Here is a 21,869-nt window from a genome sequence, read left to right on the forward strand (position 1 = left end):
TTATAATTGGCTTTAATCCTGAGGTGTGGGGAATGATGCCGAAAGCCTCAGGACAATCTTACTGCTGTTTTCTGAATTCTGTATGGGGATCCGGGTTTGAGCACTCCTCTCCACCCCCAAGTCATGACAAGGGCCCCCAGATGTGGTCCCTCAGGCACCTGCAAACCCTCTATCCTAGAACCAAAAGGCTCTGCTCTCCTGCAAGTACCAAAAGACTGCAGGGTTTTTTTTTTAGGTTTTTGCAAGGCAAACAGGGTTAAGTGTCTTGCCCAAGGCCACACAGCTAGGTCATTACTAAATGTCTGAGACAGAGAAAAATTTGAACCCAGGTGTTCCTGACTCCAAGGCCGGTCGGTGCTTTATCCACTACACCACCTAGCCAGCCTAGACTGCAGAGTTTCAATCCTTCTGAACTACACCTACCGACCTGGAACCATACCTAATGTCCTGAGACAGCAGGAAAGTAGAGAGTCCTTCAGTCTGCACCTGCTCAGCCTTCTGACCTTCACAAGGTCCATAAGGAGAAAATGCCTAAAGCCCAAGGCAGCTGGCCCAGGGTGTGTTGTTTGTTGGTCCAACAGTCTATCTGGAGGCTTTTCTTCACTTTGGCGGAACCTCTGCCCCTGGAAATGGGATCTTTCCTGAGGTCCTCTCAAGTCATCTTCAGAGGATAACTGCTTTACCCCACTTTTGTTTCTGCCACTCTATATTCACTTTGAGATGATGTTCTGTCTTTTTAGTGGGAGAATTTTGAAGACTCTTGAATTTTCTTTGGGTTTTTTGGGGTTTTTTTTGTTTTTTTAGGTTATTGCAAGGCAATGGGGTTAAGTGGCTTACCCAAAGCCACACAGCTAGGTCATTATTAAGTGTCTGAAGTCAGATTTTGAACTCAGGTACTCCTGACTCCAAGGCCGGGCTCTATCCACTGTTCCACCTGGTCGCCCCCCAGTCTTGAATTTTCTAACCTATTCCAGTCTTCCCAGAATCCTCTCTGGATCATGGTCTTGATCACTGTAGCTAAGTCACAGTTAATCATCATTACAATATTGTTCTTACTATGTATACTATTCTCCTGGTTCTACTCACTTCATTTTGCGTCAGTTCATGTCTTCCCAGATTTTTCTGAGATCATCCCTGTTGTCTTTTCTTATGTCATTCCATCACTATCATCATACCAATCTGTTCAGTCATTCCTCAACTGCTAGCCATCCACTCAATTTCCAATTCTTTGCCACCGCTAAAAGAGCTGCTATAAATATTTTTGTATATGTGGGTCCTCTTCCCTTTTTCTTTTACGTTTTTAAAAATACCTTGTAGTGGTATTGCTGGGTCACAGAGTATGCACAGTTTTATAATCCTTTGGGCATAGCTCCAAATTGTTCTCCAGCATGATTAGACCAGTTCAAGTTCCACCAACAATACATTAGCGTCCCAATTTTCCCACACTTCCTCCAACATGTTATTATTCATTTCTATTATGAGATAGGCATGAGGTGGTACTTCAGAGGTATTCATATTGATATAAAGCACTTTTTTTCTTTTAAAGATTTTATTTATTTTGAGTTTTATAATTTTTCCCCCAATCTTGTTTCCCTCCCCCCACCCCACAGAAGGCAATTTGCCAGTCTTTACATTGTTTCCATGATATACATTGATCCAAATTGCATGTGATGAGAGAGAAAAATCAGATTCTTAAGGAAGAAAAATAAAGTATAAAAGATAGCAAGATTACATAAGATATCAGGTTTCTTTCTAAATTAAAGGTAATAGTCCTTGGTCTTTGGTCAAACTCCACACTTCTTTCTCTGGACACAGATGGTATTCTCCATCGCTGATACCCCCAAAATGTCCCTGATTGTTGCCCTGATGGAATGAGCGGGTCCATCAAGGTTGACCATCACCCCCACGTTGCTGTTAGGGCGTACAATGTTTTTCTGGTTCTGTTCATCTCACTCAGCATCACTTCATGCGAATCCTTCCCATCCCTCCTGGTTTCTAATAGAACAATAGTGTTCCAAGACATCCATATATTTGCTAAGCCATTCCCCAATTGAAGGACATTCACTTAATTTCCAATTCTTTGCCACCATACACAGGGCTGCTGTGAATATTTTTGTACAAGTGATGCTTTCACCCTTTTTCATCATCTCTTCAGGGCACAGACCCAGTAGGTATTATAGAGCACTTTTTTTAGGTGACTATTGGTTACTTGATTTTTTCTGAAAATGCCTATTAATATCCTTTGACCATTTATCAACTAGGGAGCAAATTATCAAATTTAGAAGGCGCTGACAATATTTGAATTTCCTTTAGTAGTGGAGAAACAATAGACTTTAAGTAATAATTATTTAAAATAGATAACTACTTAAAAGAGCTCCTACCTCAACCCCACTCTTTTTTTTTTCTTTTGTTTTTAGATTTTTGCAAGGCAGTGAGATTAAGTGGCTTGCCCAAGGCCACACAGCTAGGTCATCATGAAGTGTCTGAGGCCTGGGATTTGAACTCAGGTCCTCCTGACTCCAGGGCCGGTGCTCTATCCATTGCGCAACCTAGCCAATCCCAGCCCCACTCTCCAAATGAAGACTCTCATAGTGATTTTTGTTATCAGCAGGAAGACAAAAAGGGAAAGCTCCTTTTAAGCTTGTTCAGTCCAAAGCTATTACTCTATAGACAAATGGGACAATCCTGAAGATGGCCAAATAAGATTTTTCAGTAGTCCTGGTGCTTGAGCTTTGAGATATGGATCAAATTAACCAACAACTATTAAGACAGGCAAAATAACAAATACAATTAGCTTGGCTATTTTAGGCCTCTTTATGATCCAGTATTATTGGCAGTTAGATATTTGATCCTATCAATGAATTTATGAGTAATCAGACTAATCTGTACCATAAACAGATCTGAATTCAAAGAAGGGATGTTAATACATCACCTATATCTTATATCTGTCTATATCTATATCAGTCTATATTGAGATATAAATATAGATTTAGATATAAATATTGATATAGATAGACTTTTTAATCACCCAATGCAGAGGGGGTAATTGTAAGTTTTTCTAATGCTCTATTCATTCAGTGTTTTAGAAAATAAACATTTATTTTAATTTCTTATAGCTACTCCATCAAAATTTACCACTTGCTGGTAAGAGTAACCACTTGATTTCCATAAAATTGCTTTTCCTCTAAAAGTAATTTCCATCAGATCGCACAGAAGTGTCAGAGATGGGAATACAAACCCAGGCTTCTTAAACTTTGAATCCAGTTTTCTATCTTCTTTCATCAAAAATTAAATCATTTATTCAATTCAAGTACATGCAATATAAAAATAGAAAAGTAAACGAATATATTTTAGGAAGATTTTTATCTTTCTTGGCATTTTGCATCATTTGACATTTGACTAACACCTACTTCTGAAAAATGCTTTCTTGTTTTGACTTCTAAGACTCTGCTCTCTTCTGATTCTTTCTCCCTATCTCAGCCTAAGTGGTCCACTTGCCTTTAAGTGGTCCACTTTCCTTCTCTAGCAAGAAAAACATGAGTGTCCTCGTGTCCTTGAAGATTCAGTTCTCTCTTATCACTCCTCTTATCTCTTTCCTCTTCTTTCTTTTTCCCTTCCCTCCTCTCCCCTCTGCCTCATCTTTCCCCTTCAATCTAATCTTCTCTCCTCCAAACTTCACTATCTTCTAACGTCCTCTAATACCTTCTAATATCACTGTTTTTCTGATATCTCATTTCCCCAGACACCAAGTTTTGCAATTTCAACTTTCATTGATTCTTCCCACAGCCAAGCAGTTTCCAAATCCTGTCTATTCTTTCTCCACAATAGCTCTCCAATTCATGGCTCCCTTTCAGGTGGATGAGCACTATTCCAGTTCAAGTGGGTATCACCTCTAACTTAGATTAATGTAGTAGCTTCCTCACTGGTTCTCTCACTTAGATAAAATGTAAATTCTTTGAGGGGGAAAAACTTTACTTTTCTTCCAGTCCCTAGACAAATGCTTAGTAAATTGTTCGTATTTAATAAATTCTTATTAACTGATTGACTGATCAATTAGTCTCTCTGTTCTCAGTCTCTCCTGTCTCAAATCATACCTCATGGAGCCCATACCTCAGCAGCTATTTAAATAATCATCCCTTCAATACCATGCAGGTCTGAACTTGTCAGCCTTTTGTCTAATAAGGGTAGAATTGTTTTTGATTAATTTTCAAATAAATTTTTCCTTGAACAATCCCTTTTTTTTACACATGATAAGGAATTGAGGAATTCAGGTTCCATGAATGATTTCCTGATTTGGGGAGGATATGGTGGGATGAGAAGGGGGAGAAGGAGAAGGAAAATGGAGAAAGATAGTAAGAAGTCAATCCAGGATATAAAGCTTTATTCCTTTTCTGTTCCAAGGCCATTGTTCCCAGAGCCACCACACATGCACATCTGTGTTTAATTCAAATCTGGTCATGCTCATAGTACTTCCAATTTCCAATCAGTTCTTCTGCCCCAAAGTAATAAGACAATATCTTAAAAAACAAATTAGAATATTCTCAAGTCAGACAAATAGAGGTAAATGTAGTCATGAACCAAAATCTTGGAATAACTGCAACATTACCCATTAATAATAAAAGTAATTTTCCTCAATCTTTCCCTGGGGGGAAAAAGCCTACTGCTAAATATAAATATGGAAGCTTTAACCCAGCAGGGAACATTTTTAAGCTTAATTAAAGTGATTGGAGAAGGCATTGAGAGTTAGGGTATTGCGAGGAACTGTCAAAAATATCATAATAGTATTTTCTGCCTTGAATTCATATACATAGTATGTGATTTAATAAAATGGACTCTGGGAGGATGAATGCTACTTTTCTTTAAAAATTTATGTAATATAAACCATGTGACAGAGAAACCATTTTCAAGTCCTAATGTTAGTGAACAGGGAAAATGGAGGAAGAGGAAATATTTCACTTCTTAATTGAGAGATTCTAAAAACAAACTAAAAACTTCCCCCACCTGAGCTCGTTTCCCCCAGACAGAGGCCACCAGGAGCAAAGGAATGTTAACATTCTGTCAAGTTCAGGCAGTAACTTACTGGTTTTCATTTCCATGGAAACAAAGAAGGTTGCCTGTTTCCTAACCGAATGATGCTTTTACCATCTTTTCTCTTCCATAAACTTTTTTCCAAGTGGTTTTTGGAGATGACTTTTACATGAATGCAGGTATGGACATGAGCCAGCAGTTGAAAGAAAAGGAAATTGTTCCTTCCAATTCTGATTGTTGGAAACCCCATATGGGATCTATGGAGAAAACAACAAAATCTTAGATGTGGTGAATCTCTGAGTGGGAAGATGTTTTTGGTCTTATTTCACAGGAGTGAAGCTTGTCTAATTAGTCAATACCCTCTTCTTTACACTCCTTACCTCTCTCTCTCTCTCTCTCTCTCTCTCTCTCATCAAAGTTCAGTTAAAGGATGAGGTGGGGAGAAGACGTGATGGAGGCTCAAAGAATCCAAGCCATCACTGGTAGAGTTGTAGAAGAGAGGGAAGTACAAAGAGTATGGAGGTAAAGATGAGGTTCAAGAGTGAAGTATCATGTCAACAAGGACTCTGGGAGTGGCAACTGGAGGACCATGAATCAAAGCATTCACCATTGAACCGAAGATCACATTCCTAGAGATACAGAACAGTCCTCTGATTATCTGAACTCTGGAATCAAACACTGTTCATCCTGTATTGTGTATATAATATTTTTCACCCTTCCTGTTTTCTATTCCTTTTTTCCAAGACTAATATAGTTCATAAATACCTATAGTTTCAGAATGATCATCAAGAGAATACTGTAAGGAGAGCGGGGGGGAAAAAAAGCAGGCTTTTCTTCAGAATTTTTTAACCCAACTCTTTTGCAGTTGATGTTTCCTAATAGAAGACATATGACTGCCTTTGGGCATTCTTCAATGAGATGGCTAATACATAGTTTGTATAACACTCATAAAATCAGCATGGAATAACATGTTTCCATTCTGTTTTTTTCTGGAATACCTTGTGGTAAAATGGTAGTCGTGGTTTGAATGAGATTATTTTTAAAAAAGAGGTTATGAAAAAGATAAGTTTTTTTGTATAATTACTTAGGAATAAGTGGAATGACCAATGACTAGTAAATACAGTCTCTGATGAAGTGTATACTAGGGGCTCATTAAATATTTGTTGATTATATTGATCTATGAACATATAGAGTCTCTGAATTTAAAAAACTGAAGGAGAATGGCATATTAAATTATGCAAAGGAAAATAAGGAAAACATAAAAACCAGCTATAATGTAAACAAAAAAATCAACAGCTAAATGTGCCCAAGACCTACCCCCTCTTGCCCAGAATGCCAACAGGTACCTGAGTTCTCCAGACTAGTCCCATCTATGGTATGTCCAGTTGTTACAAGGATCTTTCTTTCCCAATGAGCGTGGCCCTAGCCCCTACATACCCCTTTGTGAGAAGTGGACAGAAGCACTAACAATCATTGCTGCCCATCTGCTGCTGTCCCTGAAGGACCACAGGATCCTTCCACCCTGAAGTTCAATGAGCCTTCATCATTGTCTCCCTCTATTAGAATATTACCTCCTAGAGAGCAATGGCAATCAATTTTCTATTTGATAACCAGTCCTTGACATATAATCAATTCATAATAAATACTTTTCTAGGCTTTTTATTCCAGCAAGAGGAACAACAAAAATCTAAACCAATGTAATTATAGTGACCAAGACGGAACCCAAAAAGGAATTTGAGAATACATCTCCCTCCTTTCTTTGCAGAGTGGAAGACTGGTAGAGAACATTCCTTATACTATCAGATTCAATTAATATATTAGTTTTGTTGCCCTTTTTTTGTTTCTAGTTTTTCCCTTCACTATAAGAGAGGGCTCTCTAGATGGGAAAATAGAAGATATATTAGAAAATGGCAGTAATACATCTAAAGAAAGAACTGATAGACTCTGAAATGTAGGTTGAATCATACTAGTTTCACTTTTCTTTTTTTCATGGGTTTTTTTCTTTTTGGTTTGTTTCTTCTTTCACAAGTATGACTAATATGGAAATATGCTTTACATGATTGCACATCTATAACCTATATAAAATTATTTACCATTTTAGGAAGAAGAGAGGGAAGGGAAAGAGGGAGAAAAATTTGGAACTCAAAATTAATGCTAAATGAAGAATACTTTCTGTATCCAGAGAAACAACTGTGGAGTTTGAATAAAGACCAAGGACTATTACCTTAAATTTAGAACAAAAAAACCTGATATCTTATTGTCTAATCTTGCTATCTCTCTCTCTCTCTCTCTTTTTTTTTTAGGTTTTTGCAAGGCAAACGGGGTTAAGTGGCTTGCCCAAGGTCACACAGCTAGGTCATTATTAAGTAAATGTCTGAGACCAGATTTGAACCCGAGTACTCCTGAATCCAAGGCTGGTGCTTTATCCACTACGCCACCTAGCTGCCCCCCAATCTGATCCTGCTATCTCTTATACTTTATGTTTCTTCCTTAAGGATATGATTTCTCTCTCAACACATTCAATTTGGATCAATGTATACCATGGAAACAAGGTAAAGACTGGCAAATTGCCTTCTGTGGGGGGTGGGGGGGTGGAGGGAAGGAAGCAAGATTAGGGGGAAAATTGTAAAACTCAAAATAAAATATTTAATAAAACAATGCTAAGATTGTCTTTATATATAATTGGAAGAAATGCTATTTTTAAAAAAATGGAGGCACCAGAAAGCCAAAAGCTAAAATAAAAATAAATTGATCAGAGATTTAAAAGTGTGAGTTTTATAATTATATATTGTTATATGAGTTATTAGAAGATACAAAAGAATGAGAAGATCTTTGTCTGACCTCAAAGAACTTAAAAGAAGCCTTTTAAGGAGCCAGAGAGACAAAACCTACACAAATAAAACTTTGAATCATAGAATTAATTTGAAGAAATTTCAGAGGTCACCTAGCTCTTCCTTCCCAGGGTAGAAATTCTTTCTACAGTATCTCCTATAGATGATAGCTCATAGATTTAGGTGTTTCTAAAACATTAAAGGTTATCTTTCCAGTTTCTTCATTTTACATGTAATAGACTGACCAAGGAACTCAGTCCTTATGAACATCCACAGAGTGTCATTTATGTGGTTTCTTATTGGACAATCTGCCAAAGTCCACCAAGTGAATGGAACTTCTTTAGTTAGCTATGGATATATAGCTAGAACTCGGGGTGCGTTCAAAAGGCTCTAGGAGAATAGAAGCGAACAATACTGTGTTGGGAGAGGGCTTAAGCCCTCCTCATCTAATGTTGATATATGATCCATAAATGCAGGCCTTGGTTTTTAATTTGTTTTATTTTTATTTTGTTTTAGGTAAAAGAGAATAGAGACTACAGTCTTATGTGTTTTTAAAAGATCAGGAAAGCAAACCACCAAGAATTCTAAACATATTAGGATTTGAAGTCATCCAGTCCAATTTTGAGGCTTTAAGGATCAAGAAGTAACCTTAAAGACCCTGCCCAGAAAGAGATGAGATGAGGGCTCATCTTACAGTGACTTTAGATTTAGATGGGAACTTGATGTGACCAATGTTACACAGAAACTTCATGAAGTTTGAGATCACTCTCCCAAGAGATTTTGATGGCATAGGAAAAAATGTGGTTCAATGTTTATGACTCTTCTTGTCATATTGTTGAAATAAATATTTCTTTTTAAATGCTAATTGATGGTAATTATCTAACTAGAATGTTGTTCATCTTTCATACTCACAGAGGGTCCTGGTTGAGGTCAGGGTACACTGAATTCAGCTATGACTAATCGATATGAGCTAAATCTCTAACACCAGTTGGACACAAAAGAGTCCATTTGAGCATTTGGGACAGAGATGTCTCTAGATGCGCACACCTCACATAAGAAGTCAAATAAGTCCATCTAAGTAAAATCTAAGTATAATTTTTAAAAGTCACCAAAACTATTAAAAATAAAAAATTATAGTTATCCCCTTCTTAGGGGACAGGGTTGTGGCAATCCCCCCAAATCTGGAAAATCCACGTAAAATCCATATAAAAGAAGTGACTGCTTTGCTCAACAGAGCCTTCTTTGAGGCAGATACACCAATGCTAAACAATCCTGAGCCAGCATCTCCCTTGTCTCACAAACAATCCCAAAGTCCTTCAGAGAGACCCAGAGTATCTTTGTATTCCTCTTCTCACCTCTATATGAGCCCTGCCTCGTTTGAGTTCTCTTTAAAACAGTTTTTTTTTCAATAAATGTACATTTAGCATTCAGATTATGTGGCTAGCCCATCAGAATTACATTCTCTGCAGTTGAGTTCATATTGTCCTCGTTTTTCTGAAACTATCTTCATTATTTCTTATAGAACAAGGATATTCCACCATGTTCATATACCATAACTTGTTCAGTCATTCCCCAATTAATGGGTATTTTCTTAGTTTCTAATTCTTTGCCATTACCAAAAAAAAAAAAAAAAAAACACCTGCCATTAATATTTTTGTACATATGGGCTCTTTCCCTTTTGTCTTTGATATCCTTGAGGTACAAATCTAGTAGTGATATTTATCAAAAGATATGTATTACTTTATCGCACTTTGGGCACAATTACAAATTGTTCTCCAGAATAATTGGATTTATTCACAACTCCACAACAGTGGATTAATGTACCTATTTTCCTACATTTCTCTAAGCAATTGTCATTTTCTTTTTCTGTCATCTTAGTCAATCTGATGGTTGTGAGGTAGCACCCTAGAGTTGTTTTCATTTAAATTTCTCTATTAGTGATTTGGAGCATTTTATGGTACTATTGATAGCTTTGATTTCTTTGGAAAATTGCCTGTTCATATCTTTTGACCATTTATCATGAGGGAATAGAAGAAAAATCAGGGCAGGTGATAAAGAAATGAAATTTTATTTGTTAGGAACTATTAAAAAGATTTAGAAAGGAATAAAAAATATGTTACTAAGCAATAATTCTGAAAAGTTTTTTTCTATCTATGCCCTCTGAACACATTCACATCTACATGTATACATATTCCATCTGTGTATCTAAAAATATTAACATCATTCTTTCAAAGTTGGCAGCATTTTCTTCCTTTAATTAGGTACATCACACTACTGGCCAAGTTGAGCGTCTGCAGCACTAGTGCCACTTTTTTTTAGTTATGCTTAGATTTTATTGAGGGCTAGATGGACTTATTATTTCACTTCTTATACAATGAGGAAAAGACATTTTCTTTTTTTTTTTTTGAAACTTGAGAGGAATACATATTAATTTTTTGTTTTTCTTCCTTGTTTCTTCATCCTCTTCTTTGTCCCTCCCCAAAAGTCATGAACCTCAAATTAATCTGAAGTTTCAGTTGATTCTGGAAACTGTAATTTGGAGGAAAGGAATCAAACAACTAAGGAGAGTTTGCTAGAAGCACATTTTTATTTAAGAAATATTTTATGAAGAATAATGTTATTCTCTCTAAATTTGCTAATGATTTCTTATTTGTCAAATGGTCTTTTCTCAATGCTCAATCTTTTTGACTTCTCCATAACCTTTGCCATGATCAGTCACATTCTTCTCTCTAGGTTTTCCTGATACTGCTCTCTCCTGGTTCTCCTTCTCCTTATCTGACCATACATAGTGAGTCTTTTTTTTTTTTCACTAGATTTCCATCCAGGTCATGCCTGCTAATGTTGGGTGACCCCCGAGACTCTGTCTTGAGCCCATTATTCTTTTTCTTCTCCTTTTATACGATTTCTCTTGGGAACTATATCAGCTACATCTGCAGATGATACTCAAGTCTTTTCATCTAGCCCTAATCCCTCTCCTGATTTCCAGTCTCAGATCTCCTACTGCTTATTAAACATCTCAAATTAGATGTTCTTCAGACAAATTCAGCATCTCTGATACAGGATTCATTATCTCCTCCCACCCCCCAGATCCCAAACCCCTAACTGTGAAGGTATCACCATCCTCTTAGTTAAGCTGGCTCCCAACCTGAATGTCCTCTATTCCTCACTCTCTCTCAATCTCCATATTTAACCTTTTGCCAGTTGATTCTTTCTTCATATTTCTCATATATACCCCCCTTCTCTGCTCTGACATTGCCACCACCCTGGTACAGTCCCTCAACCCCTCACCTACTGGTAAGGACTCCCTGCAATGAGTCTCTCATCATTTCAATCTATCCTTCAATCAGCTGTCAGTGATTCTCCTAAGGCAAAATCTAACCATGTAACTCTCCCCCCCTTCAATAAACTCCTGTTTATTGACTACCTGATCAAATATAAAATCCTCTGGCTTTTAAAATCTTTCAACAACTTAGCCTTGCACTATCTTTCCTATCTTCTTACACCTTAATCCCTTTCATTTATTTGGAAATCCAGTGATATTGGTCTCCTTTGATGTTCCTCATACAAGATGCTTCATCTCCAGACTGTGGAGCCCTTCGTTGTCTGTCCCCCTTGCCTTGAATGATGTCCCTCTTTTTCTTCACCCCCTGACTTCCTTCAAGACTCGGCACCATTCACCTTCTGTGAAAGGTGATCTTTCTATTCCCTAGGGCTGACCTCTGAAATTACCTCCCTATTTATGTTGCATATAGTCTGTTATTGGCATTGCTGTTTGCATGTTGTCTTCCTCACTAGGGACCATGTTTTTGATCTTTTTTTGCTTCGATATCACTAAGCAGAGTACCAGGCAGATTAATAAATGCTTGCTAATAGATTGACATTATAGAGAGATTTCCTGTTCAGATATGGCTTAGATTAGATGACTTCCATGAGCCTCCTTCTTCAGTAGAGGTGTGGTAGCATAGGGTAGAATGAGGCATGCATTTCCAGACATGTCTAATGCGATGATTTCTTTGTACCTAAATTGATTTACATATTTACCTTTTATGTGTATAATTTTTTAAGGCAGGGATGAAAAAGAAGAGTGAAAGGTGTCAGCAATGTAAAAAAAAAAAGAGCAGCAATATAATTTTCTTTTCTTTTTTTTTTTAAAGAAAAGGCTCATTAAATTATTTTCCAAGGTAGGGAAACTATTAAGTTCACTTCATGTGTAAAAAATATTTATAAACACTTTTTGGGATGGCAAAAAATTGGAAATTGAAGAGACACCCTTCAGTTTAGGAATAGCTAAACAAGTTGTGACAGATGAATGTTGCTGTCCTTCATTCTCAAAAAGGACCATGACACCAGGGAGGTGGTGTCATGGCATGCAAATGACTTGGATTTAAGGGAGGAAGGGCTGTGCAAAGTCACTGACCTCAGTTTCTCCTTCAGAGCCATCTGGGTTCAGTTGCCAGATATGGCTCAGGACAATTGGAGATGGTCCTGGATGCAACGAGAGATCTTGGTCTTTTTAAGCTAAGGTCTTTCAAGGTCTCAGTTTGATTGAGGTAAGAAAGAAAGGAAACGAAGAATAGCCTCTTGTATGGTCAAAAAATAAAATAAAATATTCCCTGAAAGGATGACCCTCAGGATTTCTGGCCAAAACAGGAACAATTGCTATTTACATTGTAATAGAATATCATTATGCTATAAGACATGACAAGTAGGATGGTTTCAGAAAAACCTGGAAAGACTTACATGAACTGATGCTGAGTTAAGAACCTTGTATACAGTATCAGAAACATTCTGCAATGACCACCAGTGGGTGACTTATGTCTTCTCAGCAATACAATTCCAGACAATTCCAAAATCTCATGATGCTACCTACCTACATCCAGGGAAAGAATTTATAGGGTCTGAATTCAGATCAAACAATACTATTTTTCACTTTATCTTTTTTTCATGGTTTTTTTTTCTTTTTGTTCTGCTTCTTCTTTGACAACATGATTGATATGTGTGTACACATACATACATACATATATATATTAATTACATGATTATACACATGCAACCTAAATCAAATTGCTTATTATCTTAGGAAAGGTGGAAAGGAGGGAGGGAAAAGACAAAATTTAGAACTGAAAATTTTATATTAAAAATGAATTTTAAGGGGTGGCTGGGTGGCGTAGTGGATAAAGCACCAGCCTTGGAGTCAGGAGTACCTGGGTTCAAATCCGGTCTGAGACACTTAATAATTACCTAGCTGTGTGGCCTTGGGCAAGCCACTTAACCCCATTTGCCTTGCAAAAAAAAAAAAAAAAACCTAAAAAATGAATTTTAAATACTGTCCTAGAATCAGAAAATTCCAATTGGAAAAAATAAAATACTATTTAATAGAAAAAATAAATTATTACGTCTACAGGTTCTAATATCTCTAAAACAGAATTTAACATCCTTGATTCCTATGGAATATCCTAATAATAGTTCTTACTATCTCCAGGACTAAGGTAGGATCATTAGGGAAGTCCCTGAGGGTTTTGCAAGTTCCTCAAGGCTACTTGATTAGAGCATGATCCTTTGTTTAAACTCTTCTGAGAATAAGAGTTCTTCCCATGGGGCGCAGGCACATACCCTGGCACCTGGCTTGAAGGATTCAGAAAATCCTTAGTGACTGGTTGCTTGAAAAACGAAGTGGACAGATTTTTGCCACAGAAGCCATCCCTCTCCAGTACCTCCAGAAGGAAAAGTTAGCAATCTTATTTTTCTGTCTCATTCCTACCTTCTCCCCATCTCTTTTTCTCTTTCGCTTTCCTCAGCACTTCCCCTTTTTCTTTCTTGCTCTTTTTTGTTGAGATTCTTGCCTTGCTCCCCAAAATGAATTTTGCCTATTTCTATAAAGCTCCAGTCTCTTTCCCTTGGTCTTATTAGTTTTGCATGAAATCTGTAAATTATTTTAGATAGGATTATCTTTTTCATTACTTTGGCAGCCAATAATGATAAATGAATATTAAGGAGGGAGAAATTTGGGATTTACTAGGCAATCTTGCAATCCAGTGTTCTATCCAGACAAGGAAAATAGAGTTTACTTTGGCCAGTCAGGTCTTAACTTGCTAAATGAGGGGTTCTTTTTTTTTTGACATTCATTTTTTTAATTTTGAATTCCATATTTCTCTCCCTCCTACCCACTCATTGAGAAGGTAAGAATTATTATATAAATCATACCTGTGAAATCATGGAAAACACTTTCAAGTTAATTATATAGCAAAAAATAAAAAGGCAAGAAAATGTAGACTTTAATCTGCACTCATTCTGTCTCTGAAGTTGTCTTTAGACACCTCTGGAATTGTCTTGGATTGGAGTAACTATCTTTCACAGTTGATCATCGTTATAATATTGCTCTTGCTATGTATGGTATTCTCCTGATTCTGTTCACTTCATTTTGCATCAATTCAAATGTCTTCACAGGTTTTTCTGAAACCATTCTGCTCATCATTTCTTATGGCACAATGGTATTCCATCATTCCATCATAAATATATACCATAGCTTATTCAGCCTTTCCCCAATTGATGAATGTTCCTTCAATTTCCAATTCTTTGCCACCACAAAAAGAACTGTTGCAAATATTTTTGTATATATAGGTTCTTTTCCTTTTTCTTTGATCTCTTTGGAATACAGTGGCATTGCTGGGTCAAAGAAAATGCACATTTTTTTAATTTAAATTTATTTTTATTAAAGATGTTATTTGAGTTTTACAATTTTCCCCCCATCTTACTTCCCTCCCCCATCCCACCACGGAAAGTACTCTGTCAGTCTTTACTTTGTTTTCATGTTGTACCTTGATCTAAATTGGGTGTGATGAGAGAGAAATCATATCCTTAGAGAAGAGAGGAGAAGTCTAAGAGGTAACAAGATCAGACAATAAGATATCTGTTTTTTTCTAAATTAAAGGGAATAGTCTTTGAACTTTGTTTAAACTCCACAGCTCCTTATCTGGATACAGATGGGATTCTCCATTGCAGACAGCCCCAAATTGTCTCTGGTTGTTGCACTGATGGAATGAGCAAGTTCATCGAGGTTCAATATCGCCCCCATGTTGCTGTTAGAGTGGACAGTGTTTTTCTGGTTCTGCTCATCTCACTCAGCATCAGTTCATGCAAATCCCTCCAGGCTTCCCTGAATTCCCGTCCCTCCTGGTTTCTAATAGAACAATAGTGTTCCATGACTTACATATACCACAGTTTGCTGAGCCATTCCCCAATTGAAGGACATTTACTTGATTTGCAATTCTTTGCCACCACAAACAAGGCTGCTATGAATATTTTCATACAAGCACTGTTTTTTACCCTTTTTCATCATCTCTTCAGGATATAGACCCAGTAGTGGTATTGCTGGGTCAAAGGGCATGCACATTTTTGTTGTCCTTTGGGCGTAGTTCCAAATTGCTCTCCAGAAAGGTTGGATGAGTTCACAGCTCCACCAACAGTGTGGTAGTGTCCCAGATTTCCCACAACCCTTCCAACAATGATCATTATCCTTTCTAGTCATATTGGTCAATCTGAGAGGAGTGAGGTGGTACCTCACAGAAGCTTTAATTTGCAGAAAATGCACAGTTTTATAACATTTTTTGAACAGCGTTCCAAATTGTTATCCTGAATGGTTTAACCAGGTCCTAGCTTCACTAACAGTGCATTAGTGTACTTCCACAAATTTCCAACATTTCAAAAAGGGTTTATTAAAAGTGTTCTATGTGCCAGATCTATGTTAAATGCCAGAAATACAAAGAAAAATGAGACTGGGGGTTCTGTTCTCAAGGAACTCATAGTCTAATAGGAGAAATAATTCACAAATTAATACATTCAAACAAATCACTTTCAATATATACTGTGTAAATGGAAGGGAATGTGAATAGAGGTTGGCAGGGAAAGTCTTTTGCAAAAGGTAGTGTTTGAACTGAGTCTTGAGGTAGGGCAAGAAAACCAGGAGGAGAAGTCAAGGAGGGAGAGCATGGAAGACAACCAATAAAAAATATGGGGTGAGTACCTGGAGTGTCTTGGTCAAAGGAGAGCAAAGAGGTCAGTGTCACTTGATCACAGAGTACATAAAGGGGAGCAAAGTATAAGAAAACTGGAAACAAGACATAGCTGTAGTATATGACTTGTTCAGGATCATGATGTCAATCTTTATCAGAAGTTTTGTTTCTAAGATCAGTTGTCTAGTTACTACATTTTTTTCCTCTACTCCATGTATATGGGAGGATTTTCCCCTTAACTGTGTATCATATATTTTGCTACATAATTTAATTAAAGACTTTTTCCATGAAATGATCATCATCCCCCCCCTCCTCCCTACCAAAAAAAAAAAAAGCAAAAGAGTGGTTGGAAAAAAGAGCCACCATAGTATATAAAAGTGTGACTGGAGCCAGCTAGATATAATAGTATGTCTTAGCCAGGGATATGCTGGGACAAATTCTAAATTTTGAATATTTATATTCAAAAATTGGTAAACAATACAAATCAGGGCTAGATTTATTGTTTTGTTCATTGTCTAGACTTAAGAAAGTGATGGAGAAAATGTTAATGGAGATTAAACTCTAAAGTGATTTCTTTTAAAGAGACAGTCCCCCCCCCCCATCCCAGTCAATTATTAAACATTTACCACCCCTGGCCATATCACATATTCACTCACCAGAAAAGCAAAGGTCTCAGAGTGGGAGTTCCTGAACTTACAAGGCTTAAGATCTAAGGACAAGGTCTCTGAAGTCAAGTAAACTACAGAGTATGGCAGCTAAGAGAAAAATCAACAAGAAGAATATTTTCCACAAAGGATTCACTAAACATAGAGGAGGAAGTCCTCTACAATTTTGTTTTCTTACATTTGAAGGGTAACAATGGAGGATTTGAGCTATCTAACCATGGGACTACCATCATTCATTTCCTCAATGCTATCCCTTACACCAATGATCTCTTTGGAATACAGACTAAGGAGTAGCATTGCTGGATCAAAGCAAATGAACAGTTTTATAACTTTTTGAACAGCATTGCAAATTGTTATCCTGAATGGTTTAACCAGGTCCTAGCTTCACTAACAGTGCTTTAGTGTACTTCCACAAATTTCCAGCATTTCAAAAAAGAGTTTATTAAAAGTTTTCTATGTGCCAGATCTATGTTAAATGCCAGAAATACAAAGAAAACTGAGACTGGGGGGGGGGGGGGGGGGCTCTGTTCTCAAGGAGCTCATAGTCTAATAGGAGAAACAATTAATACATTTAAACAAATCAAAGCAGGTAATAAATTGACTTAGAAAGCCACACATTAACATTATCTATATGCTATTGCATTTTAATTTATTTTGTTAAATATTTCCCAAATAGATTTTAATCTGGGTGTGGAGAGGGACAACCCCGGTTGAATATTTGACACCTCCCCATTATACCACTTTCTGAGCATAGATCATTCTTAAATCTTTCTTTCACCTTTCCTCTTAAGAGTCTAAAGACCTTTCATCAGTATCTTCATAGGTCCTGGTTCTATAGCTAACACACTGGCCTTAAAAACAAAAGGTGTTTTAAGAACATATCAGAAGCTTCACACTAAATGTATTTTTTTCCTCCCTGGAGAATGGACAACAAAATCAGCCATTAACATTTAAGCCTTTGTTTCTAAAGCATGGGAGGCCAGAGTCAGAGTGACAGTCAGTAATGCTTACAAGAAATAATTACAGTTTCTTGCTGCTCAAAGCTGATGTCTTAATCTGATCTTACACTTCACCCCTATTTTTCAGAAGCTTGAGAGGGGTGAGTCATATTCTACTGTTGAACTGTCCAAGAGCATAATTGCTGAAGCCTCAATTAAAAAAAAAAAAAAGAAGAAAAATAGAGGGAAGCTCCATAAATTTGTATCCTTTAAACTCTTTTTATATAAGGCCTTCTTGTTTATGATAAGAGTGGTGTTGTTGATGGTAAAATGTAATGGTGGATGCATTATCACTTGGAAAAAAAGTACCTGAAATTAAGCTTAATTCATCCATAAACATTTATAATGATGATAATGGAGTTTAAAAAAGGAATATTCTGATTTTGGTATCAATATGGTAATAGGGATGACAACATTTCTTCACCAACAACTTGACCACTTGTTTATGAAAATGTGAAATGTCTCTAAGTTCTATGTAAGTCTTTTTTTTTTTTAATCTTTGGGAATGGTGGTAGGGGAAGAAAAGGGAACAGAGAATTCTAAGAATCCTTGATTTTTAACCCAAACATCAACTGAGTGGATGATACTCTAAATATAAAATTCTGGTCCAGTGTACAATGATTGGAAATATTTCTGCAGGAATTGAATTATAGCAATTTTGACATGCTTACATAATAAGGACACTGACAAATAAGAGCATAGTTCTTAGAGCATGCACATTATCTGCCTATGGCCAACCTACATGAAGGCTTGCTGAGCTTGTTTCTGCAAGGATATGATCAAATGCCCTTTTTTTCTGATTCAGAGCATGTCTAGATAACTTTTGCTTTTTTGTTTGTTTTTTCTTTTGACAAGGCAAGGGGGTTAAGTTACTTGTCCAAGGTCACACAGCTAGGTCATTATTAAACATCTGAGGTCACATTTGAACTCAGGTCCTCCTGACTCCAGGGCCAGTGCTCTATCCACTGTGCCACCTAGGTGCCCCTCAGATAACTTTTGCTTCCCATCAATTTCCTGTATGGGGATGAAAAGTCTTTTTAATTGAAAACTGAATGAGAATTGAATAAACATGCAAAAGGTTTGAACAGGCAAATCTGACCCCTTTCTGGCAGTGAGCATGGGAAGAACTGGGATGGAGTTGGGGATAGTGGAAGGTTTGGGATTCCAAAGGATCTTGAATGTATAGTATCCGTTTTTTTCTTTCCCTAGTGTGTTTATTCTTTCCTGATTTTAGGAGAATGTGAATCAGGGACAGAAAAACTAGTTTATGACCTTGTAAGCTTTGAAAGTCAGAAGAGGGAGTGGCTAGGTGGTGCAGTGGAGTCAGGAGGACCTGAGTTCAAATCCAGCCTCAGACACTTAATAATGACCTAGCTATATGGCCTTGGGCAGGCCACTTAACCCCGTTGCCTTGCAAAAACCTAAAAAAAAAAAGTCAGAAGAGAATAGAGGTCCAACAACGTGTGTCCATAGAATCTGAAGCTGGTCATGGCAGCAGAGGAGTGAATGACTGACTGCTTCTCCCAGTTCGCAAGTGAACCAACCAGAATGAAATGTGATGGTGGGGATGGGGGCTAAGCTCTGCAGCGACAACTTGAAGTTTCATCCTCCCCTGCCCAGGGACTACAGTGGTGGAGCTGCTGATTGATCAGGTGAAAAGGGGGGGGGGGGGGATAGGGAGGGAAGGGAACACATTAGATGAAAGCTACTGAATGGCAACTTTAGAAAGACACATCAAATACTTCCTAGTAGCCTGAGGAAAAAAGTGGTACTTCTACTCTGGGGACTTGATCTCTTCTGAAAGGATTTTGTTTTTTCACCAAGTGAGTCTCAAAGCCTATTCTATTACACTCCAGATAAAAGACAAAAAGGAAAAGGAAGTTAAATGGAAGGATGATCCCCAGGTTCTCCATGAAAAGGCAAGTGAAGGAGTTGGTGGAGTTGGTTTTATTGTGCTCCCAAATCAACAAAAAATATCACTCGTTTCATGTCATATATGGTAAGTTTATGATATGAAGCTCATAAATCATTGTTCAAAGACCAACATGAAAATAATTTCAACTTGGGGTCCATCATCTACTATGGGAGGATAAGAAGATGACAAAAGTCTGTGATGAACTTGATTAAAGGCTCCAGATTGTGAGCAATATTTTAACCTCTCCCTCCATGCAGGTTAGATTAGCTTTTCCTTACGAGGTATCGAGACATTCATTAAGATTTACTTGGTTGACTCAAGGAACTCAGATGATTAACATCACTTCCTTATCTGTAAAATGTGAATAATCATAACATCCACCTTCCAGGAAGGATGTGTGGATCAAAAAATAAAACACTAATTGTAAAGTATATAGACAAGTGTCTGGTATATAGTAAGCAATATAAAAAGATTAGCTATTATAATAATAATTATTATTATCATCAGAGTCACGAAGAGTTTGAGGGGCTCAGATGCTTAGCTGATGGATCACGATGGGAGTTTCACTCAGATGAATCAACTGTCCTCTGTCCATCCTCATTGAATGTTCTCCTGATATGGCGAAGTTTGTCTCTTTTTGTTTTACTATAGAATGACTTGGGTGTCTCATTTTGTTTCAATATTGAACCTAAACTACCAGTGGATTGATCTAAATTAGGTATAGCTTGGTAAAAAACTTAAATGAACATACAGTTTTATACATTATGATATCAATGGGGGAGCATAGGTGAATATAAACAGAATATATTGGAAAATATGGCTCAAGAGTAAGGAATGTGAAAAGCTAAAGACTTAGGGATAGTATCTGTCTTCATATTTCCTTTATTGTTAATTTGTGTATTTATAATAGTCCAAATAAGTTGCTCAGAGTCATTCTTGGCTAGCATTAGGCACAAATATATACTGTTGAATATTACATACACATTCACATATATATGCAAAGTTTTTCTCTGGATGCAGACAGTATCTTCATATTTTTATTTTTAATTTCTGTATTTATAATAGTCAAAATGACTTAATTGCTCAAAGTCATCATTGGTTACCATTAGGCACAAATACACACATATATATATATATATATAAATTTATATATACACATATATTATGCATATATATACATACATACAAACATATGCAAAATTATTATATATACTTCTACTTGTCAGTTCTTTCTCTGGATGTAGGTGGTGTCTTCATATTTTATTTTTAATTTGTGTATTTATAATAATCAAAATGACTTAGTTGCTCAAAGTCATTTTTTTTTAGGTTTTTGCAAGGCAAATGGGGTTAAGTGACTTGCCCAAGGCCACACAGCTAGGTCATTATCAAGTGTCTGAGACCGGACTTGAACCCAGGTACTCCTGACTCTAGGGCCGGTGCTTTATCCACTGTACCACCTAGCTGCCCCTCAAAGTCATTTTTAAAATAGTATTGCCATTACTGTATACAATGTTCTCTTAGTTCTGCTCTTCATCATTTCATGTAAATTTTGAATGGAGATTAGGCCAAGGAGAAGGAATATGGTCTAAAGTCAGTCATATGCTGGAATATGCTCTAAAGTCAATCATATCTTGGCTGACAGAAGTTGTTGGCAGCAGAAAACAGAACCATACTCATTGCTCACCAAATTGGGAGAAAGAACCAGGGAGTTGAGCCCACCTGTGGCTTTTAAGAGCCCTGCATTCATTGCTTTGACAGCCCACACCAGAGTCATAACAGGAAACCAAATCAGAGCAATTCCTCAGCAGTCCATCCTGGAATCAGATTAAGATCCAAGGTTAGCAAGAGTCTGAATCCAACAGCACCAATAGGGATTTTCAAGATGTCTAATATCAGAGCTCTTATTAGAGTAACCAGAACTGACCCCTGCCAAGGGCCTTGCAAGATGCCTATGATCACCACAACCCATAAAGTAAGGTTGAGGTCATGGCATGAAACAAATCCAATTCCTTCTGGGGGTTTACCCAAGGAGAAGGAAAAAGAAGAAGGGTTGAGGCAAGAATCCATGTTAGATGACCAGAAAACAGACCCCAAAGCCAGAGAGTGACAGTGGCCATGTATCTCTCTGGAATCTCAGCAGTAGCTGCATTCAGACTAGCCAGGGAGTAGGAGCAAGCAAAGCATGCTAACCCCATTCAAGAAAGGAGAGAGCAGTGTCTGGCACTGCTACAAGCCCCAGGATGGAAAAGAAGACTGAAGTTGTGAGCAAATAGAGGAAAACACCTAATGCAGTAAAGAAAATCTATGAATTAAGAGAAACCCTATTGGGAACTGTTGTATATGGGAGTATTGTGAATTATCTTCACCTGGTATCCTTGAACACCAGAGTCTTATCGTACTAAGTACTATGAGAGTGGGAG

At 37.2% G+C, this 21,869-nt stretch overlaps 1 long non-coding RNA gene across 1 annotated transcript; it reads right to left on the reverse strand.

The window, feature by feature from the left end:
* Positions 1-4,364: 4,364 nt before the first annotated feature.
* LOC141515950 (uncharacterized) lies at positions 4,365-21,247 on the reverse strand. Its single transcript, XR_012476573.1, has 3 exons — positions 21,169-21,247; positions 5,081-5,285; positions 4,365-4,517 (listed from the first exon to the last, which is right to left on the reverse strand). It is a non-coding gene; the product is annotated as an uncharacterized LOC141515950 (long non-coding RNA).
* Positions 21,248-21,869: the final 622 nt, after the last annotated feature.

Source organism: Macrotis lagotis, chromosome 3 (genome assembly GCF_037893015.1).
Source record: "Macrotis lagotis isolate mMagLag1 chromosome 3, bilby.v1.9.chrom.fasta, whole genome shotgun sequence".
NCBI lineage: Eukaryota > Metazoa > Chordata > Mammalia > Peramelemorphia > Peramelidae > Macrotis > Macrotis lagotis.